The sequence below is a fragment of the Sus scrofa genome, chromosome 6, assembly GCF_054392235.1.
Source record: "Sus scrofa isolate SSC_HxYL_T2T_F1_AM1 chromosome 6, Sscrofa_HxYL_maternal_Yorkshire_Landrace_v2.0, whole genome shotgun sequence".
NCBI classification, from domain to species: domain Eukaryota; kingdom Metazoa; phylum Chordata; class Mammalia; order Artiodactyla; family Suidae; genus Sus; species Sus scrofa.
In genome coordinates, this window is record NC_139388.1 from 105637639 (window position 1) to 105662322 (window position 24684).

General features: G+C 46.6%; 2 long non-coding RNA genes across 10 annotated transcripts in view; one reads left to right on the forward strand and one right to left on the reverse strand.

Moving 5' to 3' along the window:
* Positions 1-24684, forward strand: part of LOC102161139 (uncharacterized) — a 263087-nt gene that overhangs the window by 199453 nt on the left and 38950 nt on the right. For 2 of the 3 annotated variants that reach the window (XR_014807662.1, XR_014807665.1), the window contains one exon: positions 4415-4477. This is a non-coding gene — a long non-coding RNA (uncharacterized LOC102161139). Of the gene's footprint in view, positions 1-4414; positions 4478-5583; positions 5804-24684 lie in introns of those variants that run through there. The other variant, XR_014807664.1, reaches the window with a different exon arrangement.
* LOC102164613 (uncharacterized) overlaps positions 1-24684 on the reverse strand; it is a 139319-nt gene that overhangs the window by 16751 nt on the left and 97884 nt on the right. For all 7 annotated transcript variants that reach the window (XR_014807659.1, XR_014807658.1, XR_002345027.2 and 4 more), the window contains one exon: positions 4015-4212. This is a non-coding gene — a long non-coding RNA (uncharacterized LOC102164613). The remainder of the gene's footprint in view (positions 1-4014; positions 4213-24684) is intronic.

Consider the following 24684-nt stretch of genomic DNA (forward strand, 5'->3'; position numbering starts at 1 on the left):
TGTTTCTGTAGAGAAATCAGCTGATATTCTTATGGGGGTTCCCTTGTAGGTAACATTCTGGTTTTCTCTTGCTGCCTTGAGGATCCTCTCTTTATCACTAACTTTTGCCATTTTTATTATGATGTGTCTTGGTGTGGGTCTGTTTGGGTTCAGTTTGTTTGGGGCCCTCTGTGCTTCTTGTATCTTGAATCCAGTATCCTTTAGATTTGGGAAGTTTCCATCGATAATTTCTTCAAATATATTTTCCATTCCCTTATCTTTTTCTACTCCTTCTGGAATTCCTATTATGCGTAGATTGGCCCGCTTTATATTATCCCATAGGTCTCTTATATTGCTTTCCAGTTTTTTGATTCGGTTTTCTGTCTGTTGACCAGATTGAGTGATTTCCATTATTCTATCTTCCATATCACTGATTCGTTCTTCTGCATTATTCATTCTGGTTTTTACTGCCCCTAGTTCAGTTTGCATCTCTGCAAATGAATGTTCTAGTTTTTCTTGGCTCCTCCTTATATTTTCTAGTTCCTTTCTGAGGGTATCTGCATTACTGTTCATATCTTCTCTTAATTCCTTCAGTATTTTCACTATTTCTCTTTTGAACTCCAGGTCTGTCAGACTGCCGAGATCTGTTTCATTGTTGACTGTTTTAGGGGAGTTCTCCTGTTGGTTTGACTGGGAGTGGTTTCTCAGCTTCTTCATCTTGCTTGTTGTTTTCTTTCTCCTGAGGGAGTTGTACTCTCCGTGATCGGGCAGTGTTTGCCTTGTCACTGCCGTGGAATATTTCCTGAGGGCTGGCGTTGTTGGTCAATCTTTTTTGAGGCAGTGTGGCTTTTCTGGAGTGTTGATGGGGCTAACAGTGTTTCTTTGAAGCAAAGGAGGACTTCCTGAGGGCAGACAGGACTGAGAGGTCCACACCGTGATGGTAGCAGATTTCACTTGGCCATGCAGAGCTTGCTCTGGTGTTTTTAGGCTGTGGGGTTCTTGCAGGGGGTTGGCGGTGTTGGGCAGCTGCTTTTTAGGGGTGCATCACCCCCTGGGGGCTGGAGCAGCTATCTGGGGCACTGAGAACCTGAGAGGCTCTTCCCTAGGGCAGCCCAACTCAGAAGGACAGCCTGAGAATGTAGGCGGATCTTTTCACAGTCTGGCTGAGCTTGTTGCAGCTTTTCTGGGCTGCAGGGGGTCCTGCCTGGAGCTGGCAGTCCTATGCAGCTGGTCCACTAGAGCATCCCCTGGGGGCTTGGGCGGGTAGCAGGGCCGTTGGAAACCGAAGAGGCTCCTCCCCGGGGCAACCCGACTCAGAAAAACCGTCCGAGAATTAGGCCGATCTATTCACAGCCTGGCTAAGCTTGTTCTAGCTTTTCTAGGCTGCAGGCCTTTTCTCGGGGGCTGGTGCTGTTTGGTGCTGCTCTGCGGAAGTGTAGCCCCTCCAAAGGGCAAGCAGGCCTGTGCAGGGACAGCCCCTGCGGTGGTAGGCTTCAGGCAATTGTTGAGGCCAGCCCTCCTGGATGGCAGGCAGCCCCAGGTCCGTGAGAGCGTAGGGCGTGGCGGGGGTGGGGGGAGGGGATGCACTGGGAAGCAGAGTTTTCAGCTAGCTAGCGGGCCTGTAAGCTTGCTGTGGCGTGGGGGGTATTCTATGGGGACCCACCCCTTCTTCTCTCCCCTCCCCAGCACGGGCGCAGACCAGGCTCTTCTCCCAGATTCCCTCTGATGTTGCTTTCCCCTTCCCCACTCCTGGAGTATTGCTCCCTTCCTCTGCGACAGCTTTGTTTTCTAGTCTCCCAGGCAGTCTCTGCCCTGTCAACTGGTTTCTAGACCTCCCAAGCAGTTTCCGCTCTGCCCCGCCCCCCTAGCCCGGGGACTAATCTCTGGAGCCGAGGTCTCGGTGCCCAGCCCCCCTCCCAGGCGTCCCCTGGCCCTTTCTCAGGAATTAACCTTCGGCAGCGAGGTCTCGAGGTCTCGGTGCCCAGCCCCTCCCAGGCGTCCCCCGGCCCTTTCTCAGGAATTAACCTTCGGCAGCGAGGTCTCGGTGCCCAGCCCCTCCCAGGCGTCCCCCGGCCCTTTCTCAGGGATTAACCTTCGGCAGCGAGGTCTCGGTGCCCAGCCCCCACCCAGGCGTCCCCCGGCCCCCTCTCGGGGACTAACCTTCAGAGGCGAGGTCTCGGTGCCCAGCCCCCACCCAGGCGTCTCAATTTTTGGTGACTCTGCCCGTAGTTCAGATGGTCCGTTGGGTTCTTGATCGGCTTTTCCGTACTCCAACTTACTGCTACACTCTTCTCTGCATCTGGAGATTCCTCCGGTTCGTTTGATCTTTCGCCCGGTAGGTGACTTTCCAGGGTGCGGGATCCCTTTCTCCTCCGCAGTTCCCTTTCGGGAGCCCCCATCTCGCTCGGATTCGCCTTCTCTCACTCTCCTCTTTTCTCCTGTTCTGCCCAATAATGTCACGAATTTCTTGCCGTTATTGGAGTTTAGGTTCCTCTGCCAGCGATTGGTTGCTGTTCTGTGCGAGTCATTTATTCTGTAGATGTGCTTTTTTTGTTGTGTTTGTGGGAGAGGGCGAGCGTGTCTTCCTACTCCTCCGCCATCTTGTCCCTTTGGCTATTTTAAAATTCGGACCAGAAAAGTCTGCCTCAGTGGAATTCATGGAAATTGTTCTTTACTTTGGAAAAAGGCAGGTTAAGCAGAACCAGGATCTCTTTCCCAAAAGACAGAATTTGAGACACATGGCAAAGCTGTCTGAAGAAGACAGTAAAGGACAGCGGGAGAGGGGACAGTAAGGGACAGTGCCAGGTGGTGCCGGCCGGCCACAGGCCACCCTGCCGGGCGGTGCAGCTCTGCCTACTCTTTGGCTTAAAAATCCAGTCTACCTCGGACATGGATGGTGATTTCTTGGCTCAAGATACTGAGAACAGGGAATGTGATCCTCTTTGTATTTGTTTGCCCAGGAAAGGACATTTTAAGCCCTGAAAACTGTGTGAGTAGCACACAGCCCTTTTTCAAGAACAGTGGCTCTTGGAGTATGTGCTGACAATAGGCCATCTCTGGAACACCTGCTTGGGCCTGGGGGAGTCCAGGGCCCTATGCAGGCCTGGCTTCCCAGGAGCCAGTGATTGAGATGCAATCGACGCGTGCCTGTAGCTGATTCCTAGCCCCAGTTTTCCATTTTTGATTTCCTGCTGTGTCCCCCAGCCCCCACTTCCTGTGAGTGCTGCCCAGAAGAGTCCTCTTTGTGCAGTGCTCTTACCCAGGGCAGTATCTGGACTCACTCTTTGATGTCACAATTGTGTGGGTTGCGGGTGCTTTTGGCACTCAGTGGGTAGGGGCCAGGGATGCTGCTCAACATCCTACAGTTCACAGGGTGGCCCCACAGCAAGAGGGATCAGGCCCAGCATATGAGTAGCCCTGGGGTGGGGAAGCTACCCTAGAGCATTCTGTTCCTACACTCCACTCTGAGTCCTTCTGCCCCACACCCAGCCTGTGGCAGAGCCTTAGGATTTTACCTGCAGCACCTCCTGCCTCCAGCTCTTGGCTCTGCCGCTGGGGGAGCATCTAGCCCTTAGAGCTTCCCACTGAGGCGGGGCTGCAGCCTTGCCTCCCAGGGGCCACCCTCCTAGCCCAGCCCAGCCCAGCCTATCCAGATCACCCCCCAGGCCTTCCCTGGCCCAGGCTCCTTGGCCCTGACTGCACTTTAGGATCAGCCTGGGATTCTGATCTATGCCCAGCACTGGGCGGGACCCAGCTAGATTGGTTTGGAATCTCTTCAGGATAAGTTTGGCTCTAGATCCTGTTCAAAGCTCTCCAGGTGGTTCCTGTGTGTTGTCCAGGATGCAAAGGGGCTGAACTGCTGCTCCAGGGCACTTACAGCCATGCATGACCTTGACAAAGTTATTAAACCCCTTTGGCCTTCAGCTTCAGCATCACTTCCACGGCAGTGCCCTGGGCAGAGTGTTTCTGAGTCCCTGTTGTTGGCCAGGCCCTGGGTGGGGTGCTGGGGGCTCGGGGCAGGGAGACGGAACCCACCTCAAGTCTGGAAAGGCAGATGGGCAGGGCCTCTCCTCCTGACCGTCCCCGTCATGGCTGCCTTGCACAGGCCACTGCCCCCTCCCCTCCCTGATGCCACAGGCCAGTCAGATGATGGAAGGTTCCCGAATGCCAGGGCACCACACAGATGGAAGCTGTCATCGGCACTGTCATAACTGCAACCCTTCGTAAGCCAGTCTGGAAACAAAAGGCCAGAAAAGAGAGAAGGAGCTAGTGTCATTTCCGAGCTGGCGAGTGCTAATGTGACACAATAGTCACTATTTAAATCCCAGGACTTTGGGGGATTTGAAATATATTTTACTTAAATGTTGAATGACTACAACCCAAAGTATTATTTCAGGTGCATGTTTTAAATCAGGCTTTTCATCTTGCGCTGTAGGTGGCTGAGTTTGTACAGTCTCTGCTGGGCTACGAAGAACATGCCAAGTGCTTCAAGAAAGAGGTAGGAAATATAAAAATTATATGTATTTCTCTACTTCCAAGCCCAGAAGTGTTTTGTTCCCATTGACTTCAGCGTAAACAAGAGTGGTTTGGGGAGGCAAGAGAAAGCGGTCCAGGCCAGAGGGGGCCCAGCGGGGCAGCCTCTGTCTGTGTCACTGACATGAGCTGTGCTTTGTCACTGGAGGCTGCAGCCTCAGCTCTGCAGCTGCTCATGACAGGGGCTACCGGGGCTGGGCCCCTGCACTGTGACTTCAGCTGGGGGCAGGGAGGACCTGCCTTGGGGAGGAGCACTGGCTTGTCGTGCCCTGCCCAGCCCCTGCTCAGGGGACATAGAAGCCACACAATCCTTCTGTGGAGCTTCTGCTTCCACACTCCTCTCGTTTGAACTGCTTACGGAAGTTGCTGTCTGTTCTGGGCCCTGACTTGAGAATTGTCATCCTTGGGTCCTTGCAGTGACTTGGAGGACAGGGCAGATGGCCGATGGGTAAGCTGGGGTGTGGCGTGGAAAGGATTCCAGCCCGCATCCATCTGCTTCCAGGGCCCCCACCATTGCTCTAGAACCCTCCACCACTGTTGTTCTAGAACCCTCCAAGAAAACTGCAGGCACAGGGACCCCTCTGAGGCTGTCAGGGCATGCGTGGTGCTGGGAAGGTACTCTCTGAATGCTGCGTCCTGGGACCCTCAGAGCTGACAAGCCCTCTGTTTCCAGGGAGTTCAGCACCAGAGCCATTGCGGCTTTGGTCTGGAACTGCCCTTGGAACGTGGGGCTCACTGGCCCACCTGAGCCCAGCCTCACACACATGGGTGCCCTCTGTGTCTGGCAGCACCCAAACCTGCCTTATGCACAATCTCCTTGCACATCCAGCTGCTCCAGCTCAGCCCTAAGATCACATCTCTACTGCCCACTCTGTAACCACTGACTTGTATGAGGGGACCTGTAAGGATAGGATTAGTGTGTTTACAGCCCAGCCCCGGTTTTGAGCAGGGGCTTGATGACTGGCAGCACATAGAGCCCAGGGTGCATCACCCCACCACTGACCCTTAGAAGCCATGTGGCCTCAGCGAGTCTCTCCGCTTGAAATTGTAGATTTCCTTATCTGCCTGCAGGCTTGCTGGGAGGACCAGGCACAGAGAAGCAGCTTAGTAAAAGCTCCATCTCCATGTCCACGCTCTAGATGGATGAGTCTTCATCAGACAATATAGCACAAATGGAAACTTTTAAAACTCTTCTAACACCCCACCCGGGGGCCCTGAGACCCCACCTTCCGCGGGACGTCACAGACACTGGGGGTTATGTTGTCAGTTTACAAGGGTTAGAGCCAGTGGGGTAAGTTCATGGAAGCCGTAATCTTTGCCAGCCTTTCATTCTGTCTCCTTGGTTCTGGGACCAGGACCCCTTCTGAGCCCACCTGTCTAAACAGATGGCATGGCCATGGGACACACCACAGCCCCGGGGACTCAGACTCTGAAACCACCCTGGGGCTCCTGCCCAGTGGCCACTGGCCATCACGTGACCTCAGGAAAGCTATGACATTTCAGACCACAGTGTTTTAAAACGTAATAAGTAGAACATCTATTTTGAATGTATTTCTGCTTTAAGTGATATCTGCTATAGAAAAAAAATTTAAATACAAGAAAGTAAAAAGGAGAAAACAAAAAACAAACCAAACCACCAGCCAAAGATAACTTCCCTTCACATTTAGTGCAAAGACTTCAAGTATTTTAACTATGTGTTAAAATACTTTATACAACATGATAGAGTCTATATCACTTTATACTATGTAATACAGCAGTCAGGCAAGTTTAATTTTACAAACTAAAACAGATCTTTCTATATCATCATATGTTCTGTTGCTTAACAGTCCATGAAAAATTTCCCAAAACATTAACTGTTTCATTAAGACATGAATTTTGATGACTGCCTGGTCCCCCATCCTAGACGACATTGTCATTTATTTCCTTTTGCTGCTTCTGGAGTCTCCAGTCTGCAGTATTGAACTGTGACAAACAACTTTGACGTGTCCTCATTGCACTCCGTTCTCATGGGAAACATTCCAGGAGATTCACTTGGTAGATGAAAGTGGGTTATTTTCTAAGACCCTTAATAAAATCCAGTCCATAGATCAGTGGAACAGGATAGAAAGCCCAGAATTAAACCCATGCACCTGCAGTCAACTAATCTATGACAAAGGAGGCAAGAATATACAGTGGAGAAAAGACAGCCTGTTCAATAAGTGGTGCTGGTAAAAATGGACAGCCACATGTAAAAGAATGAAACTGAAACACTCCCTAACGCCATACACAAAAATAAACTCCAAATGGATTAAAGACCTAGATATGAGACCAGATACTATAAAACTCTTAGAGGAAAACATAGGCCAAACACTCTCCAGCATAAATGACAGCAACATCTTCTCAGATCCACCTCTTAGAGTAATGACAATAAAAACAAAAATAAACAAATGGGACTTAACTAAACTTAAAAGTTTCTGCACAGCAAAGGAAACCCTAAACAAAATGAAAAGACAGCCCACAGAATGGGAGAAGATACTTGCAAATGAATCGACTGACCAGGGATTAATCTCCAAAATTTATAATCACCTCCTACCTCTCAATACCAAAAAACAAACAACCCCATCAAAAAATGGGCAGAAGGTCTAAACAGACAGTTTTCCAAAGAAGACATACAGATGGCCAAAAAACACATGAAAAGATGTTCAACATCACTCATCATTAGAGAAATGCAAATCAAAACCACTATGAGGTCCCACCTTACACCAGCCAGAATGGCCATCATCAGTCTACAAACAATAACCGCTGGAGAGGGTGTGGAGAAAAAGGAACCCTAGTACACTGTCGGTGGGATTGTAAATTGGTGCAACCACTGTGGAAAACTGTATGGCGATTCCTCAGAAAACTAAAACTAGGACTACCATTTGATCTAGCAATCCCACTCCTGGGCATCTATCCAGAGAAAACCATTGCTTGAAAAGACACATGTACTCCAGTGTTCACTGTAGCACTATTTGCAATAGCCCAGACATGGAAACAACCCAAATGTCCATCGACAGAGGAGTGGATCAAGAAGATGTGGTATATGTACACAATGGAATATTACTTGGCCATCAAAAGGAAAGAAATAATGGCATTTTCAGCAACATGGATGGACCTAGAAATTATCATGCTACGTGAAGTCAGTCAGACAGCAAGTCACCAACATCAAATGCTATCACTTACCTGTGGAATCTGAAAAAAGGACAGAATGAACTTCTTTGAGTCATCAGTATCACAGACTTTGAAAAACTTATGGTTTCCAAAGGAGACAGGTTGAGGGTGGGGTAATGTGCTGGGGGGTTAGGATGGAAATGCTATAAAATTGGGTTGTGATGATCATTGTACAACTATAAATATAATAAATTCATTGAGTAATATATAAAAAAAAAAATTCAGGAGTTCCCATCATGGCTCAGTGGTTAACAAATCCAACTAGGAACCATGAGGTTGTGGGTTCGATCCCTGGCCTTGCTCAGTGGGTTAAAGATCTGGAGTTGCTGTGAGCTGTGGTGTAGGTGGAAGATGCAGCTCAGATCTGGCATTGCTGTGGCTCTGGCATAGGCTGGTGGCTACAGCTCTGATTCGACCCCTAGCCTGGGAACCTCCATATGCCATAGGAAGTGGCCCTAGAAAAGGCAAAAAGATAAACAATAAATAAATAAATTTTTAAAAATTCAGTCTGAAAAAAAATTTTTTTTTCTTTTTAGCACCACATCTGCAGCATATGTAAGTTTCCAGTCTAGGAGTCAAATCACAGCTGGAGCTGCCTGCCATAGCCACAGCCACAGCAACACCAGATCCCTGACTCACCGAGTGAGGCCAGGGATCAACAAACCCACATTCTCACTGATACAAGTAGGATTCTTTTCAACTGAGCCATGAAGGGAACTCCCCCCAAATTTTTAAATGTAACCACAGAAATTTAGCCTTGAACAGTTAATGTACATTGAATTCATATTTAACAGAATGAACACCTTTTAAATTTAACTAAGTGTCAGAGTTCTGGGGAAAACTTAGAGCTGGCAGTGGTTGGACTAAGATGCCATTGTCCTCCATCCCCAAGCTCTGGGAAGCCATCATGTTCCTGACGCACAGCTCAGCACCCAGGGGTCCCTGGGGGGCAGAAGATTTTAACAGCAGGAAATGCTGACTTGTGCTTATGGATTGACTTGCAGCAGATTGATGGCAAAGCCTTCCTGCTCCTGCCACAGAAAGACATTGTCCAGGTGATAAAGATCAAACTGGGTCCAGCTCTGAAGATTCACAACTCCATGCTCATGATCAGGACCCCACTGGGGCAGACACCGACCTGGGCCAAGGAGTCGGGGGCAGGGGGAAATGCCTCACCTGATAGGCCTCACCTGCATCTCTTAGCAGAATGGCCACACCCACTCCAGGCGTGTTCCCAGGGTCATGTCCATGTTGGATCTGGACCTTTTAAAGAGGCCGTGGTTTTATGTTTGGCAGATCTGATGGCTGACCCGGCGCCAGCAACACAGAGGTCCAGGCCCGTGCAGGGCTCCTGACTGTCCTGCCTCAGCTCTGACTGTTGCAGCGAACAGACCAGAGAAGAGTTCCTCCAGGACCATTCATATAACACGTCATAAGTACACATAATAGTACTAGAAATTGGATCACTAGCAAGAATCCTAAGGGAGATTAGGACTTCTGAGGCCACAGTCTTGGAATGCCTAGAATTTCAGGTCATTTTTGCAAAAGTATGTGTCACTTGCTACATCCCACAGTCTAAGAAAAATCTGTCCTTGATTAGCTCTGAACCCTTCTTCCCTTCCTCCCTCTGTGATTAGATGCTAACCTCATGTCACCTGCGTCCTAAAGAGACAGCAAGGGTGACAGCGCAGGAGGGTGGCTCATCCTTAGCCCAGGGCTCTGAGCTGTGGCACCCTTCCTGGTCTGACTGCTAACTCCTGGACACCCCTGGGGTTCCATACTTGAGCCACCCTTGTCTGTGGACTCCCCATCTGTTGAGTGAGGTTGGAAGCAGGGGCGTAAAGGGGGAAGTCCTTGGGCCTTGGAGTCAGGCCCAGGCTTCAGTGTCTTTTGAAATACCGAGTTTTGATTGCCTTACACTTTGCTTTGCATCATTTTAAAAAATATTCAGTTTATCTCTCCAACTCCCAAGGCATAAAAATACATTCCTGAATACAGAGTGTTCCTATGAATATATTCTTAATATTCAAGAGTATATTCTTCATGAATATATTTCCTTATAAATAAATTCTTAAAAACTTTCTCCTTATAAATGTATTCATGAAGAATCTATTTGTTAATAGATTTTTGAATATTCAGAATCCTTATATATTCTATGAATAAGTATATTAATGAATAATATATTCACAAGAAATCTTTCTTTAAAACTATGTTTTTGTTGGAAATTTCCCTGTGGCAAAGCAGGTTAAGGACCTGGTGTTGCCACAGCTGTGGCATAGGTCACAGCTGCATTTTGGGTTAGATCCCTGGCCCAGGAAATGCCACATGCCACAGGTGCAGCCAAAAAATAAATCAATAAATTTAAAAAATTAAAAAAGATTAGGAGTTCCCATTGTAGATCAACGGTTAACAGATCTGACTAGTATCTAAGAAGATGTGGGTTCATTCCCTGGCCTTGCTCAGTGGGTTAAAGATCCGGCTTTGCCGTGAGCTGTGGTGTAGGTCGAAGACAGGGCTTGGATCTGGCGTTGCTGTGGCTGTGGTGTAGGCCAGTGGTCACAGTTCCAATTCAACCCCTAGCCTGGGAACCTCCATATGCTGTGGGTGTGGCCCTAAAAAGATAAAAGACAAAAAAAAGAAAAAGAAAAAAAGAAAAACCTGGCTTTGTTATGCACTCTGTCTCCATCTGTCTCTGCCCTTGGGTGTCTAGCTGTCACAGGGGGCTAGGCCAGCTCAAATCCTGAAAATACTCCTGGGAAGACAGAGTGAAAACTGGTCAAATACAATTCAAGAATTAAGTAGCCACTGGTGAACCATTTGGAGAACTAGTGGTTTCTCAGTGACACTCGCTGCTTCCAGGTCTTTGCCCCATAGATCCCGCTGGGCAGGTGAGGGCTATTGAGTCCTATGGTCAATATAACGCCCGCTTGCCCCTCCTGGATGCCCGGGCTGGGGTGCGTGGGGAAGTCCTTCGAGGCAGCAGTAAAGCCTCAGCTCCTGCGTGATGGGCACAGAGGACTGCAGGCACGTCCACAGCGTGACCCTCCCTTGGGGCCTCAGAGCCTTTAGGAACAAAGCTGCTGTGTTAGGATCACTGCCTGCTGATGGTAGCCATACAAGGGAACAGAGATGGAGAAAAGTCAGCAGAAAGGAGGATGGAGTGAAAAGAAAAGTCAGAACGCCATTAAAAAGGGAACTGGAAAGCCAACGGTGAGAGAAATAGACTCAGTTTAAATATTGAGAGCTTTTCCCCAAGCGGTTCTATTTCATGGGAATCTGTCTTAGCTGTTCTATGCGGTTTCACCTACAAGCCAACACCCGTCCATTTCTCATTTACGTCGGTTTGAAATCAGATTGTGTTCCCTTTGATTGAGGAATCTGGGCATCAAGGCAAATTGATTCCTGATGTGCACAGAGTGGTGAGAAATCCCAGGTTAAAGCCAGAATGTGCCCACAATGGATATTTCACAATCCTTGAACGGTAGCCGATGGCAATTGGATTAAACATGCACGGGGCGGTTTGGAAATGGAGTCAGTTTTTTACTGTGCAGTTCTGGGGCCGTGAAGGTATTTTAATAGGAAAAAAATATCTCAAGAACTCCTGGCTAACATTAGCTCTGTTTATATTTTTTTAAAAAAATAAAGAAATAGAGTGTTTACAGGATCTGATTCCCCAAGATGGGCAATTTAGTGGTGGGAATGGACAAGCAGGGGTGACGGGAGCTTCTACCAGTGCAGCTGCTCCTCTGTAAACTGGTCTGTGATGTGCATTCAGGATCTGCATGAACAGTTTGCCTCAGAAGGCAGCCAAGATTTTGTTTGGTTTGGTTTTTTTTCCAAGAAGCAGCAGTTCGAATTTCACTTGGCCTGGTCGCTCCAATGAAGAAAATCAAGCCATTTAGTTTATTAAAGGAAGCTCACTCAGATGGGTTATTTGGTATTGGTGATAATTTTTCCCTTTCATTTTTCAAAATCTACAAAGTTTTCCTCCAGAACAACCCAGATTACTTTCTTCCCTTTTCATTTTTCTCAAGAATAGCTGTGTTTTTCATGAGCCCTATCACTTTGAACTTGGGGTTGTCCTTCCTGGGCCTTTCGATTTACCCCCATGCCTTTGGAAGTGAAGTCTAAGAGTAGAAGGAAAATATCACAGCCAGACATCTATACTGACTCGGAAACATTCTTCAAATGAGTCAACAAATGCACTTGAACAGATGTCCCTATCTTCGTCCACTGTGGAAATTATTAAATTTATTCATTCAACAAATATTCACTGAGAGCCCACTATGTGCCAGGTGTTATAAGCATTTGGAATGTATCTGCAGACAAATAAAAATCTCTCCTTTCATGGTGCTTAAATTCAAGTGGGTGGAGACAGACAACGAACCATAAGCATACAAATAAGAAGATGACTAGGAGAGAAGTCTTGGGTCTTCTGTGATGGAAACATGACCTTGCTTGCTGGACTGCAGATCTCAAGGGCAATAGGGTCAGGTGCTATGGCTGGGTGGACTCCCCTGGCCCTCAGGTACATGTGGGATTCACAGGACAGACACCTGCAAAATACTGCTGTTCTTTCTAGGCCTTTCTTTCTCTGCTTCTGTAAACTGCAGAGATGGCCTCCTGTCTCCCCACAGCACCCAGAACAATCTTCCACCACAGCTGCCCCTTAGAACACATTGCTGACTGGCTGGCTCAAGGGTAGGAATATTATTTTGAGTACCTGTTTGATGTTAGCAATTAAGTAATCTGTTACCCGGAAATGTCTGGACCTTTTCCCCTCCAGATTCGAATAAATAGCAATTAACAAGAAGCAATCAGAGATACTTCTAATGTGATTAGGTAAAATTGTCATCAGGCAGGTAATTTTAAATACGGCCATGCTTTAAATACAGACTCATTAATTTTAGCTCAGTGGTGTTCTAATATTTATTATGCATACATAAGAATTTTAAATATGAATGTTTTTACATTGCTGTGCTTGGGAGTCCTGCCACACACACACCCCCAAAAATTATCCAACTAATACTTAATTGTTACAGCCTTCCCGCAGGGTAGCTGAAGGTTAATACTGTGATTATTTAGTGCAGTGCTGAACTAAAAAGGATAACATCTTAATGAAATGGGTCTGAAAGAAGGTGGAAGGACTTGACCTTTTATGAGTCAACACAACATTCTCAGAGCAGGTCCTGAATTAACAACTGTTTTCAATGCCCCCACTTTCAAAGTAATTGTTTTGGTGCATGTTAATTTGAAAACTGATCAGCCTTAGAAAACGCATGTTTTAGGGAAAGCGGGATTTATTGAGTTCATTCTAGGAAAGTTCTCTTAAGCTAAAAAGTCTAATGAAACAGTGTATTCAGATCTGAGTTGGAAGGAGGCAATCGTTAAGACCAGTTTGTCCATGTCTGGGTAGCTGTGTGACATAGAGTCCTCTGAAACTGGTGACCACTATTAGCCCACACGGGCTGCATTCAATCTACATTCTGTGCAGACAATGGTAATATCTGCCTTCAGAAGGAAACAATAAAGAAATACAGAACTCGCTGATTGCAAAACCTTAAGCTCAAAGTTCCACACTCAATTTTTTACTGGTATCAAAACTGGTCAAAAGTATCTGTTCCCACAATTCCATTTAGCCCCCATTTTCCATTTCTCTGGAAACAGTAGCTCATTACACATACCCATCTTCAGAAGCAACTTCAGAGCTTTCTCAACTTTAGTGAGGATCTGAAAGTCAAGTCATAAAGAGCATGTGATTTGCGCAGCTGGGTCGTGTGGCTGTAGGCACCTCCACTAGCCCATTTCCAACACTCCTAGTATATCAGTTACACATACAGTCTGCTTCACGCCCTCCTTCAGGAAGCCCCTTAAAGAAAAGATTACGTCCTGTAAAATTTTCCACCCTTCTCAGTCCTTGCCCAAAGCCTTACACACACCGTGTCAACACAATTCAGTATTTAACAACTGGTGTAGTATACAAGAAGCAGTCAAGAAACAGTGATTAGATTAAGGAGAAATAAAGGTGTACTTTTTCAGCTCTAATATCGATTATTCAAACTTCAGCTTAAGATATAAAGAGCTGGTGTCTCCAGTTCCTATAAAATCACTGTTCATTTATTTTTGAAGGTTCCAATAAAATCACCCCTTAGTCTTCTCTTTCCTGGATTAAATCCCCCTCCTTTTAGTCTGTTTTCGTAGATTTTTAACTTGGACATGTTCAAGTTTTGCCTCTACTATGAATTGTGCTTTTTTTCTGATCTTCATCACCGCTGTCTGTACCTTCACAGCTGTTCGCTTGAGTAGAACGCCCTCTCGTTATCTCTGAATAGGCCTTTAGAAGCCAGTGGCTGCCACTCTGATCAATGGCTTGTTTCAGCCAAAAGTTATTGATGCTGTAGATATATTTACCCTGTTCCCTGTCACCTCCCAAAGAAACGTGACCTATGGGACCCAAGAAGGAAACAGCCCAGAAAGCCATCAGTTAGGCAGCAGAGAGGACACCTGGAATGAGCACAGGAGGCCCACCGTTCGGGAGCAGAGTTCCCAGGGATGGTCATTTTGCTGATGGTTTGTAAATGTCCCACAAGACAAACACCTAATGAAGAGGCATGGGGCAAATTAGAATTGAGGTTTCTATTGTGTTTCCTGTCTTCTCGCTGTTTGGTTTGCAGACTCCTGTCTGGCTCATTTCCGCCCGGTCTGAATTGCTTCCTCACATCCAATCCCTACTGCAGAGTTTAAGCAACTCTGATCCTTTCTGGGGTTTCCTGCAGCACTTTGCTCAGGGCTGAGACCGGGGTCACTTGATACCTTTCTCAGGTGTCTCACGGTACCTTTCTTCACAACGTGAGGGTGGTTATGGAGAGAACTGGAGTGTTTTCTGAAGCCCTCAACCGCGGTCTGGGAACTGTCCGTGATGTGACTTGCTTTGAGGAAGGCTAACCCGTTTCGGCCGCATTCTTCCTGGTTCTGTCTTTCATGAGTATCTTATGTCCTACCAGTGGGTCCAGCCATGACTGTGATAATATGGATGTGACCAGAATTGGCGTGATCAGTGTGACCCAGTGCAAACCAAGCACCACCCTCGCATGGATGCATATGTCAACAAGGGAAGCCCTTCCTTGGCTGTTATGTTGAACTTGGGGTGTCCATCCAAGCATTCTTGGTTTATTCTCCCCAGAGTAATTAGCTAGGAGCTTGGGAAGGGAGAAGAGAAACAAGTTTGTAGAAATAATTCTTGGAAAGACTAGGCAAAGCATTACCTAATAATTCATTTAATCATTCATTCTTTCATTTGTTATACATTTTTGAGCATCTACTTAAGTCAGACTCTGTGCTTATCACCTAAGCACAAATAATTACAGATGGCATTTTTGATCTTTGAATTGTAATCAATGAATGAAGAAATGAGAGAGAATTAGAATATAAGTTTTAAACTTTGAAGCCTTTAATAGTTCACACCAACTCTGATAAAGTGTTTCCAAAGGTCTGAAATGTTTGAATGACATGAGGCAGTGGCTTTCGGATTTTTAAGACATTTCACATCTCACAGAAAGAGAGATCTCTTAGATCACAACCCAGTAAGTAAACACACACACACATGCATGCATGAATGATTCTGTCAACTGTAGGTTTATTTTACTTATTTTTTTTTTTTTAGGGCCACACCTGTTCCCAAGCTAAGGGTCAAATTGGGGCTGCAGCTGTCAGCCTAGGCCACAGGCACAGCAGTGTCAGATCCAAGCCACATCTGCAACCTACACAACAGCTCACAGCAACGCTGGATCCTTAAGCCACTGACTGAGGCCAGGGATTGAACCCGCATCCTCATGCTACTAGCCAGGTTCTTAACCTGCTGAGCCGCAAGGGAAACTCCTATGGCTTTGTTGTTGTTGTTTTTTAATTTCTGGTCCCAATCTATTAAATTGCTCCCATGACCATGAGTTGTGATCACAGTTTGCAAACCACCATGGGTACCACAGCAGCAGTTCTCAGCCCTGGCTACACAGGAGAACCCCTGGGAGCTTTTTTAAAAAATCCAGATGCCTGAGCCCCACCCCAGACCAGCTGAACCCATATCTGGTTGTGAGGTCTGAACACTGGCATTGTGTTAAGGCTCCCTTTGTGGTGCTAATGAACAGTGGGGCTTAGCATCTCTACATCAGGGGAAATATTCTTTTAAAATAAACTACCATTTTTTACTAAAAATATAACTACCATTTGATCCAGCAATCCTACTCTTGGGCATCTATCCAGAGAAAACCAGGGCTTGAAAAGACACATGTACTCCGATGTTCATTGCAGCACTATTTGCAACAGCCAAGACATGGAAACAACCTAAATGTCCATCGACAGAGGAGTGGATCAAGAAGATGTGGTACATATACACAATGGAATATTCCTCAGCCATTAAAAGGAAAGAAATAATGGCATTTTCAGCAACATGGATGGACCTAGAAATTACCGAGCTAAGTGAAGTCACTCAGACAGCAAGTCACCAACATCAAATGTTATCACTTACATGTGGAATCTAAAAAAGGACAGAATGAACTTCTTTGCAGAACAGATGCTGATTCAGAGTCTTTGAAAAACTTATGGTTTCCAAAGGAGACAGGTTGGGAGGTGGGGAGGATGGACTGGGGATTTGGGATGGAAATGCTATAAAATTGTGTTGTGATGATCATTGTACAACTATAAATTTAATAAATTCATTAAGTAATAAAATAATAAAATAAAATACCATTTTTTGGAGTTCCGAAAAAATCCGTGTCTCCGAAACAAATCTGACTAGCATCCATGAGCACAAAGGTGGGTCCATGGCCTCACTCAGTGGGTTAAGGATCCAGCATTGCTATGAGCTGTGGTGTAGGTTGCACACGTGGCTTGGAGCCCATGTTGCTGTAGCTATAGTGTAGGCTGGCAGCTACAACTCCAATTCAACTCCTAGCCTGGGAACCACCATATGCTGCAGGTGCAACCCTAAAAAGACAAAATAAAAAATAAAAAATAAAATAAACTACCATTTTCATCATGTAAGTAACATGTGCACCTACTGAAAAGTTCGATAGCATAGATGGTCATGAAATAAACCCCCAAACTCTGGCTCAGCTTCGTACCCTTCATTTCCACTGTCTGGAGAGAAACATTATTAACAGCTTCTTCCCCAAATAGTTTCCACAAATTTATGCTTCCAGATAATTTTAATAATATGATGCCAAGTTATACAAGGTACTGTTGGTATTTTTGATGAGGATTACTTTGGATTTATGGATCAATTTAGGGTAAACTGATATATTTACAGTATAAAATCTTCCTAGCCAAGAATGAGATAGGTCTTTTTATTTATTCAATTTTAGTTTTTTATGTCCTTCAAGAAAGTATTACAGTTTTTAAGATATATAGGCCTTATACATTTCTTAAGTTTATACCTATGTGTTCTAGCTTCTTTTCATGCTATTATAAATAAGATAGTTTGCTTTATTATATTTTATCACTAAATACTGCTTATTTACTGAAATGCTGCTGAATGTGGATATTAATTTTGAAAGCAGTCCACCTAACTGAATTATTATCTGTTGCTAATAGAATTTCCCTGAATTGATTCTTTTCATTTTCTATGTAAACAACTACATTTTCTGAAAATAGTAATAATATTGTATCCTCAGCGGAAATAGGGATGCTTCATATTTTTCTCCTAATTGCATTGACCTGTACTTTCAAAACAAGTTTAAATTTGAGATGATTCCAGAAAGTAACATCTATCGTTGAAATAATAATCTACGCTAATGATAGTCTCTATATAATAACTGATTATTATAATGACTCACAGCTAAGAATTATGTACATTATAGTCACATTAAAGCTGAGGAAAAATACAAAAAGCTTATTAAAATAACTTTAGATAATTTTTTTCAGTTACTTTTTTAGATGTCTGTCAACTTTTTAAAAGAGTATCATGGAGTTCCCGTCGTGGTGCAGTGGTTAACAAATCCGACTAGGAACCATGAGGTTTCAGGTTCAGTCCCTGCCCTTGCTCAGTGGGTTAAGGATCTGGCGTTGCCGTGAGCTGTGGTGTAGGTTGAAGACGTGGCTCAGATCCTGCATTGCTGTGGTTGTGGCGTAGGCCGGCAGCTATAGCTTTGATTAGACCCCTAGCCTGGGAACCTCCATATGCCGCGGGAGCGGCCCAAGAAATAGCAAAAAGACAAAAAAAATAAAAAAAAATTAAAAAGTACCATTCCCTGTATTCATTAATATCACATTTGAGATTTTTATCATGGATATTCCTAACAGATTTGCCCCCTTTTTGAAAACCATTATTGTCAGGTTTGGTTTCAGTGTGTTGCAACTTTATAAAAATAACTTAGGAGCTTTTACTCTTTTTTAATGCTTTGGAACAGTTGGAACAGAGTTTATCCCTTGAATTCAATTCATATGATTCACCTGAAAATATCGTATCTTATTGCTTGTTTAGCCTTTGATAAGTTTCTCGTATTTCTCCATGGTAATTTATCCATTTTAGTAGAACTGCCAGATAAAATGCAGGACATCCAGTCAAATTTGAATTTTTGAAAAACCACCAATAATTTTTTTTACCATAAGTATGTCCCAAATATTACAGAGACATACAAAAACTCTCATTTATCCAAAATTCAAATTTAACTATTTCTATTTGCTAAATCTGGTAACCCTAGATATAGATTCTCTGTGGTATAAACATTGGTAGTAAATATTTTCCTAAAAAAATTTATTTTTCATTTAGCTTTACAGAGGGGTCAGCACAGCTTTAAGCAAAGTGGTCTCTTGAAATATTTCATCATTTCTATCTTGGTGTTTTCTCCCATTTTCTTTGTTGGGCCAGTTCGTGGTTTATTTTATTGGCTGAAGGAAGACCCTCTCTTGGAATCATCGCGTCCTAGTCTTCTAATCGGTAAATTAGCAATGTTCACATTAATGCCTCTGGATTCCTTCTTCGTCCGCTCTCTAGGGTAATTTTGTTTTTCCTTGACTGGGAGAGGTTGAGGCTGCAGTGGACCTGGCGGGCTCCCAGAGAGGGTGGAGGATGGGGAGAAAGGGCTCAGGAACATGCCTGGAGGAGCCCTGTGTCCCAGACCTGGCAGAGAAGACCTGACAAGGACAGCAGAGGGTCAGGCAGGAGCCAGGAGAACTTCGAGTCTCAGTCAGGCTCCATCTCAGCTGATCCATTCAGGAAATGGGAAGAATGCTACCTGACCCACAGTCCTACACACACTGAGTAGGGGTTTGTGACTCCTGACAGCCAGGCCGGCCCTCTGTGGCCCGGGTGCAGGGCCCATCCTGCGCCTTGTCCTCACCTCCCTGAGTGTCAGGGGCTCTCTGATGCATTTGCTCGCCACCTCATCCTTGCATTCCGAGGACCGGAACCCCCGAACCTTGGAGCTGTCACCCTGCCCTTGGCCATCAGCTCAGGTCTTCAGATCCCAGTTTCCCTCCTTCTCCTGCACTGTCCTCCCCTCAGGGCGGCCCTGTGTCTTCTGTCCTCTGATTCAGGACTCACTCCTCTAAAGGACCTGGGCCAGGAGCCTGGCCCCAGAGCCCCAGGTCATCCCCAATATGCAGAAACCGGAGTTGCCATGTGAGCAGCTGCTGTGGAGGAGAAAACTGCTCCTCCATGTCTAGACCTTTGGCCTCCTTCCCTCTGCCCTCTGTTGACTGGCGCGGTCAATCAGGGCTGCTGGACACTGTTTGTGGCACTGCTCCAGGCATCCAGGGCAGCAGCACCCGCCACGTGTGGCTATTTAAATTTAATTAGTTAGATTTACATTAAATAATGCAGCTCCTTGGACCTGAAACCAATGCCATGTGAGACATCCATTATCTCTAAAATAAAAAAAATTTTAAAAACCCTTTCAGTTTGTCAGTCACCGTGGCCACACTTTTGGAGCTCATGAGCCACAGGGCAGGTGGACAGGGTGGGTTCAGTATGGGTCCCAGGACACTTCCAGCGCTGCAGAAAGTTCTCCCGGGCAGCTCTGCCCTGAACCGTCGCTTTGGACACAGGGCCAGGACTTTGACACGGTCACCCTGGGAAAAGGAAAATCAGGTGAACCCGGGGCCGACTCAGCTTATTTCCAGGAATGACAAGGGTTCCCTGCTGCCAGAGACTGGACAGCCCGAAGCCGCTGGCCCAGAAAACAGTCTTGAGGCAACATATTTCCATGTGGCAAGGAAGAAGTCGTGTGGAATAAGTCCAGACCACGGTTTCAAGGTTCTTTTTACTTTAGTAAAGAGTAAACAAAAGAGGCAATCATTCTGGTTCTCCTTTCCATTCTGTTCCTTCAAGGCCCTTCTTGGGGAAGCTGGCTTGAGAACAATGCTCTTTTCTCTTCGTGCAGCCCTCCCCCCCAAGCTTCCGGGAAGACAGGGGAAAACCAGGTGACAAAAAATACTGTCACCTTGTCTAGAGGAAACACTTGTTTTAAAGTTACGTGGCCCAGATGTCCACAGCAGGACCGCGCTGAAGTGCGCCAGCCCGACCAAGCACGGGTCCGAGAAGCCAAGGCCAGGGGTGCAAAGGTGGAGGGCACTCAGCTCTCCCCCTCCCCCACATCCCTTCTCCTGCAGACAGAAAGCTGGCCCGGATCCTTCTCTGGACACTGAACTCCTCTGCTCAGCCCCTTCTCAGAGCCCTGCGTCATCACCGCACTGCGGTGAGGGCAACCCAGCCACCGCCCCTGTCCCTGCAGGAAAACAAAAACAGCAGAACTTCTGGTCCAAAGCCTGTGGGTGGAACGGAGCCACCGTCTACCCCCGGGGCCTGAGACGGAGCTCTGGGGAAAGGGCTGGCCGTGTGGATACCTCCTGGGGTTTACAGCACCATCTGCCTTCTCTTGGAGGCTTAGGAAGGAGCATGAGCCGAGATCAGCTGCCGCTGCTACTCAGAATAACAACAACGATAATAATACAGCAGCACTTTCCACTCATCCACTTCCTGTTTCTCACACAAGGAAGCTCCTTTGCTATCTCACTGTCTCACAGCAGGTACTTTTAAAGTCTTCATCTTGCAGAAGGGGAAACTGTCAAGGGCAGATTATTTCACCTGCTCAAGGTCACACAGGTACAAGGGGGATCTGAACTCAGGTATTCCAGGCACATGGGCCGGTCTGCCAACCACCGTGCTAGAATCACAGCAACAAAGACATGCTGGAAACACTGAGAAAAATGCCCCCATTTGCCACACATGCCTGTCGTGCACTTCACATTTCTCCTAATGACCTGGCCCTGCTGGTTATATCCAGGTCCACGCCTGCCTTCCACAAATACTGCTGGAGCATTCAGGATGTGCTAGGCCTGTTGCTGGGCCCCAGGGTGACACATCCATTTCCAGGTGACCAGGTGCTGGCGTGAGCCACATCTCGGCTCCGCACTCGCCTGTGCCGGCTCATCCCAGGGCCCCTCCCTGACGGATCATCCCAGCACAGACTGCAGGGCACTTTCCCAGATTAAACCGCATCTCTAACTCCACAGCAGTGACAGTGGCTGTACAGGATGGGGCCCAGTTAGCAGTTTCTAAATGACGGGGTGACTCAGTGGACAGAGCCGGCTTGGATGCCTCCACCGCGAACAAGAGTGTCCCCAGACATTTAGTGGCAACAACGCTGCGTCTGTCACCCTCTGCTTCCCTCCCACAATGAGTTCATGAGCTTAGCCTCTGGCTCCTGTGGCTCTCAGAACCACAGAGCAGGCTTCTTCCTCAGCACCACGTTAAAGACAGAAAGCCAAGGGCAAGCTGGTCTTTGAAGGGCTGACCATGAGGTCAGTCGTGGGTCCGGGCAGCAAGTGTGTGGCCCGTGGTGTTAGGGATTCCCTGGCACCTGAGCCACGGAGCCTGCCTCACCTGTGCTCCTCTCTGGCCTCATCAAGCCTCATCCTACCCCCCAGCCAGAGTCCACGAGGCATCAGAAGGCCAAAGCTTGTGGGACCTCAGCGAGGCTTCCTTCCTGCCAGGGGAAGGCTGGTCTGCTGAGCCTGCCTGGTGCCTCCACAGTGTTCCTGCAAACCCAGTGGGCACACATGGGGCACACTGACTGCGATAATCCCAACACGCTGAAGAGCTCAAATGGCTGCCGGCACTTTCCTCTTAAAACTCAATACTTTGCTGAGACTTTAGAGCGTGAAAAAAACAGAAAACATTTTTATAAGTGCAGTAATAAAATGAACGCTGGGAAAATCTCTTTGCTTCAACTATAACCATGAAGAGGTTATGATATATAAACACAAAATGAATAAGACGATGATTAATAAAACAATACTGGGCAAAGGACATAGATTACATATAATCATAAGAGAAAATATTCAGTATCACTAGTAATAGATACATGTTCCAATAAGGCAACACCATATTTGGCCTCAGAAACACGTGTAAAATGATGCAGATGCCTGGTGGCCTGAGGATGGTGGACATGACACTCCATTCTCTCTAGAAAGCCAAGCTCTTGGAAGATGTGTGGGACTCCCTGTCTTTCCTTCCCGACCACAGTCACAGGTGTTGACACCTAGCAGTATGGCATCTTCCCCTTCGGGCTGCAGAATCTGTGGTACCAAAGATGACCAGTAAGCCACCTGAGCTGAGACCCAAGGCACATCCTTTGTCATCTTTTTGCCTGTTAACTAAGCCCTTGCTTTCATACCTTCACACACTCTGACTCTCCTGGCCACCCCCTTGTGCCTACTGCCTAAGAAGGTGTCTGTCTCTTCCTCTGCCTGTGTCTTCTGGCCTTCCCACCTCTCTGACCTGCTAGTCTCACTGGGCCATCTGGTTGACCTGGACAGCAGGCCGGGTCCAAGGCTTGTGATGCAGGAACGCGGGTCGTGGGTTCCCCTTCAAACACAATATCCTCTAAATAATTGTTCAACATGTAGAGGAGCCCCAAACCCTACAGTTGTGCAGACTTTCGCTTCAGGTTGTCAATTATCTGTTGGTCTTTGAGGGGTTTGCTTCCTCTTCCCTACTGACTTATGAGACATTTCCTCCCTGGGGACAGTGCATGCAAGTACAATCATTCTCTATCTTGGTGACATTTAGCCCTATTTCCAGGTTGGGGTCCAAGGCCACTAATGACCTGGCCCACCCGCTCCTCACTCCATCTCAGTACATCAGTGAGTCCCGAATCTACTGTCCTCAGCCTGTGGTTCCTCCAGACCTACAAATGGGAGATCTCACTTTGCTCCCAATGTTATTTCTTCTTAGGATTCGGCATTTGCAAAACTAGACTGAACACACACTGCCCCTGCTCTCTGTGTACCTCCAGCAGCCCCTTTCCAGCCTGGCTGTCACCACCACCTGCCCAGCTGGGTGGACATGTTGGCAAAACTCAGGAGCTCTCTGTGTCCGTCTGCTTTCCCCAGTGACCAAATCCCACCCATGTTGCCCCTTAAATAACCTTGGAGCTGTCCCCTCCACCCTCACTGCATGTCCTTAGTGAAAGGACAGATTTTCCCACCACGATTACCTCTCCCACTTTGCTCCCAAGTGACCTTAAGATTTTGATCACTTCCCTCTCCTACTGAAGACATTTCCAAGGCTCTTTATTGTCCCCATCCTAATGCCAAACTCCTCAAATGTCTTTGAAGATTCTTGTAAATGGCCTTGTTTAAAAATTATGTATAAAAAAAATACTGGTAAAAACTAAATGTACAATAGAGCAAGAACGTTCAAGTTAATTATAAATCTATGCCAAAAACTGCTAAGTAGGAGTTCCTGTCATGGCTCAGTGGTTAACGAACCTGACTAGCATCCATGAGGACACAGGTTCGATCCCTGGCCTCGCTCAGTGGGTTAAGGATCTGGCGTTGCCATGAGCTATTGTGTAGGTCGTAGACGTGGCTCAGATCATGTGTTGCTGTGGCTGTGGTGTAGGCCAGCAGCCACAGCTCTGATTCGACCCCTATCCTGGGAACCTCCATATGCCACCGGTGCAGCCCTAAATGACAAAAAAAGACAAAAAAAAAAAGCTAAGCAACTATATATGTTTTCTGTCATATAAAGGGAAGAGAAAGGTAGGGTACAAAATTGCATTTTGCAATTTACTAATATTTTTATCTGTAGGAAAAGACAGAAAAGGAATCTGGCAAAATGTGAAGACCATTTTACCTATGAGTAAAGGTTTCATGGGTTATTTACGTTTTTTCTATATATTTTCCTCTATCTTCCAAATTTTCCCCATTGAATGTTAATTAGTAATACTGTGCTAATGGAAATACACATGGCTGCCCAGTCAGGGCACACACAGCACACAGCACACACCTTTGGCTCCCCAGCACCTAAGATCCAACTCCATGGGTAGGACTGTGGGAATAAGTGCCAGGGCCAAGCTGTGATGGCCCAGCAGGATGTGCCACCACACCAAAAGCCTGCTGAGTGCTTTCTCCAATCTCCTTATTAAGTCCAGAGACCCCATCAATACCCTAGTCCACCTGCTTGTACCTGAACCCTAAGACCCCCATCCCTCATCCTAGAGCCTTCCTCCCCCATTCCAGCCAGTCTCGTCCAGTGTCTGAGCCAACGTCCCACTACTAAGTACACATGCCTTCCCACTGGATCTTTACCTTTTGCTAAACAATATGCAGACCACTTTCTGCCCTGAGCCTAATAAGCACCTATCGTGCGGTGACACAGGAAGATGCTCTGAGGCTAAAGGGCGCCTTCTAGATTATCTGTGCTAAAGGAGGACCAGAAGGACCCACAAATCAAACAAGAGCAGAGCCTCGGCCAGACCAGATCTGGGTTGTACCTGCTGACGTAACAGTTTCACATGGTTTCTAACCTATGTCTCCTTTGAAAAATTATCTAATTGTTTTAAGCACTGACACTCGAATGTGCTGATGAACCATGTGCCATGAACCCAGGGTGGGCCTGAAAGAGAAATGGAGCCTGTGGAGGTGCTCACGGTGATGTCACATGACACAGAGATGCTCATAAGAAAAACAGGGATGGGAAGG